The 17,069-nt window shown below is 33.8% G+C and overlaps 1 pseudogene; it reads right to left on the bottom strand.

The window, feature by feature from the left end:
• Positions 1-17,069, bottom strand: part of LOC113499328 — a 56,614-nt pseudogene that overhangs the window by 18,615 nt on the left and 20,930 nt on the right.

The raw sequence follows: 17,069 nt of genomic DNA on the forward strand, positions 1-17,069 counted from the left end.
GTTTACCGACGATAGTAGAACTTATCAACGTCATAAGAAAAACAATTGAGACCGCCTAACAACCAGGATAACGTGGCATTTTCACGTACGTACAGCGGCTCCATCGAATTATAAGACGTCACGACAAAAAAAATATGAAAATTATTAAAAATACAGTTTAAGCACCAGACACAAACTTACCTAGTGATGTTAATAACTCTAGCATTACTCCAAGACAGTCTTTGGCTGCTGCTGATCTGAAGACTGTAGAACTGAGCGAGAGATCTGGTCATATCTCTCCAAGACAGCTTTACAGATCTACTCTTAATGGAGTCGACTGATAGATCCGTTGGTGGTGTTGGAGGTTCTAAAGGGGGAAGAAAGAATTCATTATTAGAGAAGAGATTCATAGTTTTTCTTTGCTATATGTAAGCATGTCTTTGCCGGATCGTTGCATAGTAACAAACTGGAATTTGTATGACGAAACTCTTAAAGATTCTGAAAAATATTTGTTAAACTGAGGGACAAATTAATCTGGGCAGTTTACTCATTGGTAATATATTTCAAATGATTGTCGTATGTTTATTGTCGATTTAATTTCTAATGAATCCAAATCAAACAAAAAGTCCAAATAAAAATTACGAGGAAGTTACATAGAAAAGGTAGCATAACCCTTCTGCAAAGAACGAGTAAAATATAGAAACAAAGCTAATTAGTGGCATGTAAACGGCAATAAAATAGGATATCCCCAAGGTAAAGTTCTAATCGTAACTGCAATTAAACAGCAAATAAAAGAGTCAGATTAGATACCGGTAGTAATAATAGTTTATGTACCTACGCAATACCCATGAGTTTTCCTCTATTTGAACTAGGATACCGTAATGACCGAAACACACGAGGTTTTTATTAATTTACCGAGTAAGCTGTAATTAGCTGTAGTGTAGGTATAATTTGTCTAATAGTAGCCAGGATGGACCGATGACCGCATGGTGTTTTGGCGTAACTTAGGACAGGCCTATATCCAGCAGTGGACTGCGATATTCTTAATTGTTTGATTGATTGATATACACACACTAGAAAAACGAGTGCTTGTTTGTGTATGTCTTGCTGAGCATTTCCATTAGATTACCATTTACATTAGAGCACTTGAGAAGCAGTAAAATTTGGGAAGATTAGGCTGTTTTCTAGTTTCTACGTCCAGCAGTGGACGAATATTGGCTAACGATGATGATGAGGGTGCTGTCTAGTTTCCACAGTAACCATGAGTTTCGTAAAGTGGTATTGTAGTAGTACTCTAATTTGGTCTTAAAAAGATGTCTAATATTTAACAAAGCTTGGCTACTAGCTGCAAGAATCTCTATTCTAATACCTATCTTATGTAAACCGGAATACTACAAATCTCCCAGCTATCCTGTTTTAAAAAACTTGTCTGGTATATTCCGAGCATTATACAGGGAGTCGTTAATTGCGGTCTGCGACGTTAATTGGTTTGCGGGGTGTAGTGGAAGTTATCGGCTTTTCATAATTAATTGATTGTTATATTCCCGGCAATATTCCAATCAGCATATTGTTCGATTTATTTTCTAAAATTTTCAAATGTTCTCAATGTTATTTAGACCAGTTTTAAAAATATGTACTTTTGAATATTTTAAGTTTAATAATTTCGTGGAATATTGATTTAATAAGGGTTTACTCATGAGTAATTATTGGTTTAGCGAGTTAGGACAAGTTTCGAACCCAAATGGAGTCTTTAATCGTGAGCTGACGCGCTGCCTCTACAAAAAGCAAGATGCTAATTCGACATCAAAAATTTTGGACATACGCAAGTGAATTGTTAAAAACTGCTAATTTCCATCTACAGAAAGTGACAAAGATAAATATTAACCTAAAAATTTCTACTTTATAACTCTCCATTCAGAATAACAGTTTCGAAGAATTCTTAAAACCTTTACCTCAATAAACTCAGTCTTAATAATATTAGCAATTATTTTCCAAGTAAAGGTCGTGAGGTTTAATACAAGCATTCTAGACATAAACAAATCCTAGTACAATTTCATTTGGCCCGAACACTAGCGATAATCCTATACTTAATAGCTCGCTGTAAATTTCCTAGAAATCTTATTAGGGACTAGTATCATAGCTTGTGAAGTGAACTTTGCTCGTCCTTCCACTCGACTTGTGGTCGTATTAATTTCCTGTTTTAATGATTTGTTGACTTCTAAGTTATATGGATTTGAAAATATTATATACGTTTTAAATTTTTGTTCTGGTTACACAATTTACACGATCATAAACATGAAAGATTCTTAGGATGTTTGAATATATGGACGTGGTACTCTTTGACGGAAAAACTATTGAAGATTTTTGGCACGGAGATATATCTAGTCGGACACCCCCGATAAATACGCGTGAGTAAACCTTTAGGTACATCATTTAATAACGGAGATATATCATTGCTTTTCATAAAAGATAGAATATATTATATTTGCCTTGAAAACTAGATTATGCTTTACAACTATTTAATCGAGTTTCACGCGGCGGGATCCTCGGGCAACTTCTATTCGGCTTATGTTTTCCAATAGCAATGTTGGCGACGGCTTCTAGTCCTTTTTTATTTCTGATCCGTCGCAGTTAGCTAACAGTGGCTTTGTGCTGTGACTGCTTTATAAGACCAAATTAACGAGAGAATGCCAGAAAAATTCAATCTTACTATTTACATATTTAGTCGAAAGTCGCAGGCTCGTATTCCGTATAAATTATTAAAAATTGACAGGAAATCAGCAAACCTGAGAATTTTCTAAGGGTGTGGCTGACGTAGCTTAACGCCTTTAAACTCTGACAAAATCTGATGTTTCCATTGTAAATACGTCGTTTTACAACGTTACCATACTTACTCTAGATGCCCATCAACCACTGAGCCCATCAAACAATAAAAGCTACTTACGAAAATAAGAAGAAGATCAACAAATTAAACGGCGATAAAATCCGTAAAAGTAGTTTTGTTTCCGTGTGACATTCGCGTAAACCTAAGAAACCACTATCAATATCCTCATTTCCAAATTCTACATTTATTCTTCAAACTTACCTAATATATTAAGATGTACGCTGTAAACATCAGCCCCAAATGGATTACCAGCCCTGCACTGATACAGAGCACCGTCACTTGTTTCAGTTTGCAGCAATTCTAGTATGCTTGTCATACCATCCTCGGACTTCGCTTCGGATATCTTGACTCTGCAAGAAAAACCTGTTTAGCAACTACTCATAGCTTACGTAGACACAACTTACTTTATGAGTAAAGAGATTAACGTTTAGAGCAATATGCACAATTTATATTCAAACCGCTGTCATTTTTATCCTTTCATTGGAATCTGAATTTTGCTTTTGGCTGGTACATGCTTCATTTGTTGGGATTTTGATGAATTAAACTAGTGGTAATGTATTTTTATGTATCAACTATCTTGGCAAAACAATGAGAGACAAAAAATTTGCTTAAAAATTCTTAGGCCTAAAAATAAAATGAAACATTTTTTTTTGGTTTTTCAACAACCGTTTAAATGTAAATTTTCGCACAAACAAAAATTAAAAAGATATAAACTCAACATTACCTCTGAGTTAAAGGGTTAATAGGCTTGCTGTTCCTCGTCCACATAATCCTGATAGGGTCATCACCTTTCGCTTGGCACTCTATAGTCACTTGCTGTCCGAGTTTCGCTGTCATGTTCCTCGATACCACGTCGAAAGTCACCGGTTCTAAAAAAGTTGGGTTGTGAGTGACATCCTTTTTTGTGCATTTGGTATTAATGCCAAGCTCTTAAAATTGTAATTGGAAAATAATGAAATGTGCGTTTCAGGCATGATCAATAATTATGAATGTTACATAAACATTAGTGTCTGGTTTTTTGCGTAACACCCGGTAGTGTATTGGATCATTAAATGTTTAAACATGGTAAGGTAAGACCTATATACTACATATTTATGTGTACCTGTGTATTGACCCTAATTGGTCACAAATAAATATAAGAATGCTCCTTGGTTAGCTACTTGCAGTACATTTTTAAGGGTTTATAACCGGCACTTCAATAAATATCCAGTTCTTTGAAAATAACTCAAAAATATTAACAAGTATAAATGAAAGAAAAACAGCCTTGAAAATGGACTTCGTTCCCAAGTTGTTAGAATTAATTAAACCTTGGTTATCTCGATGACGTAAGTAATGGAATTTGAACCGAAATTTTAGGGTAAACGCAAACAAGCGACTTGACTTTTGGGAAGTTATTTTTATGAGAAAATTTACATGGATGAAATTAAAAAATCTGATGAAGAAAGCAAAATACTGGGACTTTATAGTACATTCAAGGGCTAAAAAAAAACTGATGATAGATTTTCGAGAAGGAAATCCAAGAACTATCTCCAAGCAAGTAATGTTCTGTTAAATAAAATAATCATTTATTTTCAATAATTGAAGTTTCATCAGCATTGTCAATAGAATAAAGGTTTCTGATGGTTTACTTGGTGTCTTGAAGAAAAAATAGTTTTTGTCAATACAAAGGAAAGGTATGTGAAATTGGTCAGGAACTTATCCAAGCACTTTGGGGGTACGTCATTATCATGAATCTCAAAATTTCACGGTATGATTTCGCCACTTACTATTAACAGAAATCCATACAGTTTTGCTGAGTGCTTCTCCAACTCCATTTTCAACGTGACACGTGTATAGTCCAGCATCAGATAACGCCACTGAGTCAAATATCAGAGATCCGTTGGATAGACTCAGTACACCGCCACCAGCTATCTCCAGAACTGGTCGCCATGTTTCTGATACAACTAAAAGAATGGAAAATTAAGAAAAGACTAGCTTGGATACAATGATAATGGAAATCAATGTTCAATTGCACAATGATTTATATGGCAATAAAATAAAGTAAAAGGAAGGCTGCAATAGTTTCAAATAATTTTGTCGAATTTTCGACAATGAATTGTTATCTAATAACAATAATCATTGTTGAAAACAAGAGCTTGTCGGTTATCAATATTTTCTGACCGTGTTGTTCAGTTAATTCTGACTGCAAATTAAGTTCTTCATCACACTAAAACTTACAAATTTACATACTATTCAAGTTTTGATACAGACTTTTTGTGGCACTCTGGCCTCGTATTTTAATTACTTTCAACAAAACCTCTACTAAAAAAACTCTTTATGCTTTGTTGCTTTTATTTGTACTCACTGTCTTTCTTCAGCCAATGCGTCTGTGGTTGAGGGTAGCCGTTGGCGCTGCACGAGATGTGACCTCCTCTTCCAAGGAGTAGTGATGAGTTCTGAGGTTCTTCACTCCATTTTGGAGCAACTGTATGGAAGAACATACAAAGTTACAGAGACTTTTTTAATTAGGGAAGTTAGGTATTTTCCCTATGATCTGACTGGGTACAATGCCGAAGGTGGACGACCGAGTGTTGTGGCGTAAGTTGGGCTATATCCAGTGGTTAACTGAGTGATAAGCTGAGTTGAAAGATAAAATTTTATTTTTTTACACGCGTTTTAATACGAATGTCAGTTTATTTAACTTTTAGTTAAAAGAACCTTATGACTAGTTGAAAAGAACGTAAATTATCAAGAATATTTGCCAAAGTTCCCACGTCGGTTTTTAGACAAAGCAATCGAAACTTTATAATTATTTTTTATTAAAGGTTTAATAGTCATTATTACCCTGACCTATTATGATTACCCGACTTTAAAAGCTACTTTTAGAGTATTTAATATTTATGCATTTTTAATGTAATCCATGTTCCACGATAACAATAGCGATTATTGATAGTGTTTTCAAACATATTCACGTTTTATCGCGCCAAAATTTTAGATAACATTTTATACAAATAGTTCGGACATATGCAAATATTGTTTTAACATTTAAATCGTAAAATTTTCACGTATGTTATTTTTTACAATTCTTTTATTGAACACCAATAGGCATGTTATTTTAGGTAGTAAAACATTGTTTTTTGGAACTATTGAAATGAAACTGCTAAAATACGAGTACTGTTTGATGAACTAATATTAGGTATGATTGTGAAAGTCTTTCCATCTGTCTGTCCGTTAGTTATTACGGATAAAAGCCGGATAGGTGCTAGTTGGACTCGTGGCGCTGAGGGTCCCGTACAAGTAGGTTAAAAACAATTTGAAAGAAAGCGGTCACAAGGCACATTGGCGATAGCACCAAGCGTTGCTTAACCTTGTTTTTATACAGTGGCAACAAAAGGGTCATGAGGTACATATGGACGAACAGACCGACAGACAGACAGCGGAGCCTGAGTTATAATGTTCTGTTTTTACACATTGGTTTCTAAACCCAAATACTAGATAGATTAAGATAAATAATATCTTTATGTATAAAGTTAAGTAGAATAAAAGTCATTTGAATAATTCAAAAACTTTCGACTTTAAGACTTAAGTTAGAGATAATATTATTTAAATAGAAACGTCAAGTTCGAGTCGGACACGTGAAACTCAGGGTGAAGAACAAATAGTCCAAATATAAATAAGTGTCTTTTTCATACCCACCAACAGATGTATGGCCTTAGCAAATGTTGCTTAACCTCGACCTTTATTTTAAGAGTTTGCTGTTGAAGCCGCAGCAGTAATACATAATCTCTTATATTTCAACTACCTATCACGATTTATGAGACATCCTGGTGACAGACCCACGAACAAACAGACAGACAGACAGTAGATCTTCAGTAAAAGGTTTACATTTTTACCCTTCGGGTACGAAACCCTAACATTAAACGTTTTAGACACTTTATAGGGCTAAGGGCAAAAAGCTTCTACGCAAAACTATTTTGTAACATTAATTTTAAGTATTCATTATATTTTGATATTAATCCTTTGAGTTGTTCTTTTGTAATTTTATGTAGTTTATATAAAGCGGGAGGAGAGTAAAAACACTTCAGAAATTTGGCAACGTCATAGTCATAAATAACAAAGAGAAACTAAGAAATTTTGACAGCAAAGCGACTTCATAAATTTATAACTCACGGTAATAAAATAAAGCCAACTTGATTCTAGAATATTTTAATTATTACTTAAGATTTTAAGAAGTGTACTCTGTCCAGTTGGTCTTATGGTCAGTGGCACTCACTACTATGCAAGAAGTCGTCTGTTCGATTCCGAGACAAATTATTGTGTCTTGAGAACCATTAAGTGACTCGTGGCAACGGTATTAGAGAAATTGTTCCGTTTAATATTCCAAAGGAAGATTTTCTTCCTTTTGAATATGTATGGAAAAATTGGTAAATACCTGGAAACGAATCATGTACTAGGAGATTCACAAATATTGATATCACAACTACAAAGACACCCTGACTCAGAACAAGCATTCATAGATCACACACACATTCTAAGTGGGGATCGAACCCGCTGCACATGACCAATACCATGTCCGTACATGCAGCCTTACCTAGTTTCTAATAATTTCAAAATATTTAGAAATACGTAATACCTACAACATAAACAAAGAACGAAGCCATTAAACTCAGACACAGCGTTATAAAACACGTAGAAAGATTTTAATTAGCAACTCTAAGTAGAAATTCAATATTCACTTATTTTCACGTGGTATATTTTGCATTCTTTATATTATATTTCGCGATGTATTTGTCTAGTTGAGAGTTTGTAGAGTGTTTCTTGTAAGATGACGTCAGATAGGAGGTATGGAAGAAGAAGACCTGTTGCGACGGCCATAGAGTCTGAGATACCACAGAACGGGGTATATAACAGCGAGTTTTTTTTCAGTACCTTTCTTTATGTACGAATAACATACCTAAACTTAGCACTTAGTTCTTATCTAATGGTCTAAACACCAAAACTGTACTGGCGTCTTTTCTGGTCTACCATATTACAATTGAAGCTAATCACTACACGTTACAAGTCACCGCTCGCTTTTTATATAAAATAGGCTTTGATTCTTGACAGAGCAATCTTAATTGTTATTTTGTTATGGTGTAGACGTTACTAAAAACATTTTTCACGTCCTAATAAATCTTTGACACAGTCAAATTTTAGCGTCAAAGTAATTAAAAATGAACATTTAAAATGAGTTTGAATACTTAACTCTTGAAACTGTTTTACCGACATTTCAAAGGAATCGTTTTTACGTATCGTAAACGTTACGATCAGAATAATTAAATCGTAAAAGGTACTTTTACGTCTTACAAACATATCTCAAGTATTTCTTGACACAATGAAGAGTTAAAATTGTCTAGACATTAATAATTAAATTGAGAAAAATGGTGATGTTAGGTACGGTAAATAAACAATTTGAACGGAGAGAATTGAATTAAGTTTTTGGCGTAAAAATTTAAAAAAGTAATTGATGGAATACAAAAACCTCAGCCATAACAAATCAATAATATACAAGGTTCCTTATGATCACAGATATCAGAAAAAAAATGAATCCTGAAATCTGTATTTTAAGGGAATCTATATAGGCCACCTGATCAGAGCTGCTCAAAAAGTTAAGTGTTGTAATTAATTAAAAATATGAAGGTAGAACGAGCAACATCTTCTGTCAAGACGACCACCATCTCAGTCTGCCCGTGACCATGATACCTGCAAAGGTTTCGAAACGTCGGGAACTAAAATCAAAAATTAAACCGCGATAAAATCCGTGAAAGTAGTTTCATTTCAATGTTGAGGCGGCTTTACTATTTACACACCATGAGAGACTAAAAACTACGATTAATTATGTAAAGAAGCTCACAATCACCTTTTATGTACAGATTGACAGTCCGATTCACCTTAGCCACATGGTTCGCAGCCACGCAGGTGTAAGTACCACAGTGGTCTAAAGACACGTTCTTTATTATCAAAACGCTAAAAACTTCCAAACTCCTTTCTGCTATCTGAAAATTTTATAAGAGTTAGTTTCGTATATTCCGTGACATTTAAAAAATCTAAAAAATCGTTATGTCTTCGCATAAGTCCTAATTATTAAGTTTATGTGAGGTAACGTGTAGCGATACACAAAAACTATTGGTACCCAACTTTAGATGTCAATGATTGTATGAACCCCTTTAAATGTTTATAGTCCAACTAATATTATAAGCATGAACGTTTGTAAGTGTGGATGTTTGTTACTTTTCATCGCAAAAACCACTGAACGAATTTGGACCAAATTTGGTAAACAGATAGTTTATTAAAAGATGATTTATATTATCGTAGAGTCATTTTCGATTTCTAGCAAGCGGAGTCGCTGGCAACAGCTAGTGGTAATCTAAAATCTTCGGGTATCAACAACTTACGTTGCCTCGCATACAAAAGACTTAAAGCACGGTCACCAAGTGTATACGAATCTTTACAGACCGGATTATAAGGATTAAGTAAATTGAGTTCCTATTTAGTACTCATAAATTCAGGAGTATCAATTTATGAAGATGAAATTTTGGATTATCTAAATTGTGTTCAAAATCAAAAATTTATTTCTTCGTGAATTTATTAGCTGACTTTAGAAGCGGTGATGAAGATTTACAATGTAATAAAAAACCTTTTATAGTAAGTTAGGATATTTATCAAACGATAATTTTAGTTTGACTCCAAAAAGCTTTAGATTTTACGAAGATTAAATTCTGGATAGTCAAAAGTTAAGTGCCGTAGTTTTAAGATCAAATTTATTTCGCTTTCGACGTCAGTTTTCAAGATATTGCGAAAATGAAACAGCGGATACATAAAATCGCTTTAGATTAAATTTTGGTTACTACAGGGAATCTTATGTATTCGGACATTTATGAAGGAGAATTATAATACACTAGTAGTAGAATAAAAAAAGGAAAAGTTCAGAGAGAGTCGGACTTGCAACAATCGGGTTTCTAACAATCGGATTCTTTTTTTACTCTTTGTGTACGGACCCTAAAAACGAACGGGACAGACATACCATTATCAATTTTATCAAAAAAAAATTGAGAACGACTTCTGCAACTTACATAATAGCCATGCAATCTAAAACTAAAACAGACAGATTGGTTATTTAAAACGACTTAAAAGTTACCTAAATTCCATTTTAACTTAGAAGATTTAAGAAATTCTACCCACTGAATGAAATGTCTGTCTAAGTAAACTTAGACCGAGAAACTACCCCGTGATTAATTACCCACCGGTAATTCTTTGTGTAAAGTTACCTATTTGAGATCGAAAGCCAAAGGCATTTAACGGGTAATTTAAGGCCAAATTTATAACCTGTTTGATCTTAATGTCATGTCATTTAACTAAAGCCTGAAAGATGAAAGGGGTCACATCAAAGCTATTGGTAAATTTTAGGTTAATACTAAAATCATTAGCATTACCAGAATAATTATGATCAAAATTCAAAACCAGTTTATCTTGACACGTCTCAGTCATGCAAAATTTTGAACGTGGATAGTTGATTTGAAATAGGGTATTTCAAAATATAAAGGTGGGCGAACCACCGCATCCTAAAGACTGAAGATTATTTTTATTAGTTGTCAAAGCGAGATGCTATATGGACTATACATCGCGTAATACACTTTACTTCTTCCACGTTTGCAAGTTTTCAGTTTTATTTCAAAATGACAGTGTGTTACCTGATCAAACAGATCATGAAGTAGATGGAAAATATTTCAAAATTCTGTTTCTTAAAATGAAACGTGCTAGTCTGATCCATACCTTCAAATGCGTCGGGATCTTCTTCCCATCCTTCAACCAAGAATAATAAACAGGGGAATCTCCACTCTTAAGATTACAATGTATTTGAACTATTTGCCCTTCTTGCAGATCCGTTGGCAGTAGAATTTCTTCCAGTTGCGGCGCCTCTACCACGTGCAGTTCAAAGGATCTCTTGGCCATTTCTCCAGAAGGACTTCTGACTATACATGAGTATGAGGCTCCGTTATCAGATTTCGAGACTCTCGGTATGTTCAGAATCCCGTTGTTCGAGACTATCGCCAAATCCCTCTTCTCTCTTAATTTCGGTTTTCTCCCGAATATTTCTATACTTGCCGTTTTGTTCGCCGATCGTTTGTACCGATTACTTTGTGTTGTGATATCCGAGTTTATTTCTTTACCTTTGTATTCCCATGTTATTTCCCTGCAAATACGAATATAGGAGTACGCTTCGAAAGAACAGGTTTTTGGGAGATTGTATTTAGTGATATGGAAATAGTTTTTTTGGAACTATTTGATATGTAGACTGGAATGTAGGAATTCATAGTTTTTTTTTTTTTAACTTTAGATCAAATCTACTGTTTTCTTTTGTTTGTATAAATGATGAGAAGAATTGAAACACGAAGAGCTGTTACGTAATGTCAAGTAACTAACTGAAACAAAGTACTATAGCTGTTTTTTTACGTTATCCCAGTACATCATAAAAAAACATATTTTGATTCCGCAAATAGAGTCGGTAACAATGGAAAACGCCTAAAATTTTATTGGATTTAACGAATAAAATCTAAGTCTTCGCTCTTCATATGAAAGGATAGTCAATACAAAGAAATTCTCACCAATTTCTAAAAAGTATAATAGAACATTTCAATAAATTCAAAAACCATACAAATAATTTAAATAAAAAACAAAACTCGTTCTAACATTTTATGAATACTGTCCCAAACAGATATATTTCTATTATTTTTCATAAAAAAACAAAACGAAAGAAGCCATATTCGAATTTTTTACATAAACGTTCCACGTTCGTTGTTTATTCGCTATAAAAATATTTTGATGGAGTTTTCTGGGAGACCATAAAAATGACATGAAAAGCTAAATGTATTCTTGGTATAGCGTATTTTAGCTAGGAGTAATAAAGGACAAAAGAAACGAATATTTGGCAAAGACACAGAATTTGATTACAATAGAAAACAATTCTTTGTTATTTTCATGATGATTTTAATTGTTGTATTAATATGTTTTCAGGTATGAGTGCTACAAATTGAAGTGGATATTTTAAAGCATTCTGTTGTTTTGTTTGAAATTTTGAGAAGATTTGTTTATCTGTGTAAATGAAAAGGTACAAGTTTTAGATCATTCAAATTATTCTTGCATCAATCATATAGCTTCACATATATGTACAATTTAACAACATAAACAACAATAACATTTTAAATACCTAAAAAAACCCACAAACCAAAATGTAGTTTTTTTTATCTAGAATATAAAAAAACACCTTCTATTAAACTCTTTTCACGCAAAATTAACTAACAATAATAAGGCCGAGAAAATCTCCCGACAATTTACTTGTGAAAATCAACCTTATTACTAATACAAACAAGGTTCAAAACTATCTACCAGTGACTCCTTACCTGACAGGATATCCATAGTAGGGGCACTTGAGGGTGACACTCTGGCCGCTTTGCACTTTGAACGGCGGTAGCGTTCGAATGTACGGCGGACCTGCGACAATAGGAGAGATAGACTTTGAAACTGTTTGTCAATTGATGCTCAATTGTTTTGGGGATAGGGAAATCATTTTTCTGTTTCTTGTCGAGTTAGGAAATTTTTTATACGATGAATGAAATGAAGTAAAATAATGTATACTGCAATTAGGATAGTCGTCATCACTTCAACATTTTCACTTTTACAATTGCTGGCTGGAGTCGACATTGGCTGTAGTCACCCCCCCCCTTTTTTTGTTAAGGGCTTCTTTATGGACACCCACTCCCTCGCGAGAGGAAATGGGGTAGTGTCAGACTCTTACTGACTTAACCCGAAGCGCCGTGCTACGTCATCCGCGTTCTTGTGTCGGTGTATAGCAATGGGTTGCAATCCTTCATACAATGGCTGACTACGCTGAGAAGAAACGTCTAAATAAACACAGGGGATATATTGGAAAAGTATTGAAAGAAACACCATATTAAAAGAAAGATAAGTCTTATTGAAAAAAACCTAAGTTTATTTATTTATTTATTTATTTATTTACACTTCTATACATTAAATGTACAATGGCGGACTTAATGCCTGGGGCATTCTCTACCAGTCAACCATAGGGTGATGCAGAGATATCAAGAAGTAGGTGTGCGTATAAATAAATGTAAGGTAATATATATATATCCTAATTAAACATACATTATGGGCAATATGTAGACTTACTTATTTACATACTAAGGAAAATAATACTAATACATAAGATATAGTGCATACACATACTTAGATTTAAGAATTAGGACGATGAAGGTTGTAGGGACAACTCAGCTAGACTTTCCAGTAACAGTTTACGAACCCTTACTTTAAATGCCAAAGTTTAGTCAACTCTTGCTCAATATTGACCATGATTTCTATTATTTTCCGTTACAAGGGCAATAGAAATACATCATCTCTTTTTTTTAACTAATTAGCAGTGCCTGAAAAACGGCCTGGTAACAGCCGGACGGACATTCATCAGGGCCTCAATAATAGGATTCCTCTTGTATTCTCATGTATTCCTCTTCGTTTCAAAGGTCTTATATCCTGATCTTAAAACATACTCCACAGTACTTATATCTTTACAGCCATATAAAATAAGAATACGCGATAAAATATACTGAAGCATAAATATGCTGGCTGTTCAGAAACGGGCTGAGTCATCTGACTTTTAAATTCTCTTAAACTATTATTAACAGTTTTATGATGTGAGCTTCTACAAAAGTTTTGTCTTATAAACAAAATGAATTTGTTTTATGTTGGCAGTCAATTAGGGTAGATGAATAGGTTTTCGAGAAAGAAGAAAAAATGTACTCATAATATCGGTACATTACGGTCTGTTCAGGAAATTAAAACCACAATTATTGTTTTGCCTGCTGTATCTGGGTCAAGCTATTTTGCTGAAAACTGTCTAAGAAGATAAGGAAACTCTCGCTTAAAAGCATCTAAAGGCATTTAAAGGAGCAGAAGAACAAGTCCGAGGCTAACGAAAAACAAATTTTTATAAGATGGTCACGGCTATAAAAAGGCCTTTCTGACCGTTGCTCTAGAGCAACCTATTGACCTAGGTCAATTTCTATCTTTATTTGTTGTTTTCAGTGAAAAATTCAACCGTTAAGCTCTGAGTATCGTGTATGTAGCTTTAATGTTTGTGAAGCCCCCGCGACACAAGGATTAAATTATTGAATACGAGAAACGTGATGAAATAAAAAAAAATGTTCATCTCTAGATCACTTTTTAAAACAAAATTTCAATGCAAATAAATTTAAAATTACATCTCAGCAAATTTAATTCAAATTTAATTAACTCTGAACCTTGAATCAAGACCTTTGACGTTAAAACGAGATAGAGCTATATACTTTTGTAACAGTGTCTCTTTTCCCCATAGCTACTAGCTATGCTCCAAGAGGCTATAGTAAAGGTAGTTTGTGCTCTCTCTATTTGCGACAGACTCTACCCAATTAGGCTTAGATCGTTAGTATCTATCCACACTAAAATTCAAGCTTCCAGTTTACCAGTATTATGCTAAGAGTATAAAACTTTCGTCAATTCAGATTTGTGTTTTAAATTATAATTTTGATTGGTTTTAATTTAAGATTGCAAATATTTTATTTAATTATAATAAATCAACTTAAAATGTTTATACAATAAACTAAATTTAAATAAAATTTAAGATTTAAATTAAAGTGATATTTAATGTTATGTCATCGTCTAAAAGCATGTCTTGAACATTTTTCTTTTTGTATAGAGACGATCACCACACTTATTGAATTCCAAGTATCTCACAATAATAAATAAAGTGCCATCTAGTAAATTCTGAGTAAGTAACATGTTAATATATTTTTTAGAAAATACGACTCTCTCACTGAAGATTTTAAGGACAGATTCAGGACAAGCATTCTTGGATCAGTGAACGTGAATCCACGACACAACGCGCAATGTAAGCTTGGCGAGGTGAATTTTTCTCAAAGTATTGAAAAAATGTATCTGATCAAATTAAAGAGAAATATGAAAATAAAATTAGGTTTGATTCGAGAAAAACAAATTTTTAAAGGTTGGTAAAGCGACTTACTTGTTAAGAGCCAGGATGCCTATAGGAGTTTTTTTGTTTTGATTTTATAATTGCCAGCCATTTTAAAAGGATATAGAAATGCTCACTCTTAACCTACAAAAACGTACAACAAGCAACAAAAGTCGCTCTACACTTTAATTTAAAAGTAAACATTTAAGTCCTAACTTTTGTTGCCAACTGTACTGTCTTTCTCGGCACCAAAACTTTATAGTAAATAAACTTTGAAAGTGTATCTTACTATTCTGTTTTTATTTTAAAAGGGCTTCAAGTTTCTCAATAAAAGTTATGGGTGAAGATAACCCTCGTGGTTGAGGGTGTATCCCGGTTGAACCTTTATACCCGAGAGTTTGAAATGAGGTTTCATAGGTTATATATTTATTGTCAAGATAGGCAGAAGTAAGTATGACGTCATAGGCCAAATTGGGATATTGCTCTTTTTGATCGGTCTCTAGTCGACTTGTACTAAAGAAACACAAATTTGTAAAACAGTTGGTCGCCTATCGAATTTCTAGCCGTACAAAGCATTGCTTATTGACCTTGATTTTTGTTTTTTTTTTGTTAAAGCGGTAAAAAGAATATATCATGTCATTCTAAAAAAATCACAGAAAGCGGAGCCTTAGCAATAGAGTTCCGTTTTTACTCTTTGGGGATGAACTCTATAACTTAAAATTCAAAGAAGAAAAATGTTTGCCTATTACGGCAAAGCAAAGAAAAAGTAATTTTCGACAGCAATGTCGTTCTGATATTGGTTGTAAAACTCATTAATAGTTTTTCAGCTATTAACAAATTTAAATTTGTGAACAAGCCTCCAAAAATGAATTAAACTATTAGATCCCTGATAATATCTATATACTAATATATAAAGCTGAAAAGTTTGTTTGTTTGAACGCGCTAATCTCAGAAACTACTGGTGCAAATTAAAAAATTCTTGTTGTGTTGAATCGAGGAAGGCTTTAGGCTATAAACCTTCACGCTGCGACTAATAGGAGCGAAGATACAATGGAAAATGTGAAAAAAACAGGGCAGGTATAAATCATAACTTATATCTTCTACCCACGGGGACGAAGTCGTGGGCAACAGCTAGTTAAAAAATAAAATCCAAAGTTCGGTTCGCTTTGTAATAAGGACCAAACCGATTGTCATTTTGAGCCTTCTACTGAAATGAGCTTATTGCGAGGTTCCTAAATGATTTTCCAGTTCGATCCAATTGAATTTGAACGGTTATCATAATGCTTGCAATCTCATTTGAGACCATCAGAAAGTTTTGTTTCAAATATTTTATTTGCACTAAGTTGGTATTTTCTTATTTTCCTTTAGGACAAAGTTGATCTATAATATATAAAGTAGAGTCGTCGGATATATATACTGTAATTTTTAGACTTCTGTACCCAAGAAAAAACTAGGATTACACTGATTACATGATTTTCTTTGCTGGAGTAAAACTATTTGACTTCTAACGGGATTGTCCGGAAAGGTTACCGCTGAACAATTGTGTTCACAAAAAGGCAAAATAAAGAACATGGATGGGTTTTTAGCTAGTAAAAGTCGACAATCCCTGCTGCTCAACCCAAAGCGGGAGAATGATGAATTCCCATCAAACAAGCAAGCAGCCAAATAAAAAAATGAAAACTTTGAAAAGGTACATCTCAAAATCGGATCTAAATCACCAATCCGCCAGTGATCAAGCAATCAATCAATTCACAACCCCAGGTTTCCATGCAAGTAAATCAAAGTCACTATACAATTATTTGTATTTTGCATTTGAATGCACCAATCTTTTTCGTCTCACTCTGGTGATGTGATTAAAAGTAAGTACGAATTCGGGTTATACCACCATACCTTAAACATTCTATCTCAAACAACTCACCGTAAACATTAATCCTATCATGGTGCATCATCACACTATCGCCGTGATGAGCAACACACGCGAACAGCCCGCCATCATCAACCCTCGTGTGTGATATGTTGAGTTGCGTGATAACACCGCCATCTGGTGACATGGTTTGACCAATAGCATACCTGGGAACAAAAGAGACTTCATAATTCACACGAAATATACGAGTGTTAAAGGAAAGAAAAGAAGAGGTTTTTAAAATTTCACTTTTGAAGATGATGATG

The sequence above is a fragment of the Trichoplusia ni genome, chromosome 12, assembly GCF_003590095.1.
Source record: "Trichoplusia ni isolate ovarian cell line Hi5 chromosome 12, tn1, whole genome shotgun sequence".
NCBI lineage: Eukaryota > Metazoa > Arthropoda > Insecta > Lepidoptera > Noctuidae > Trichoplusia > Trichoplusia ni.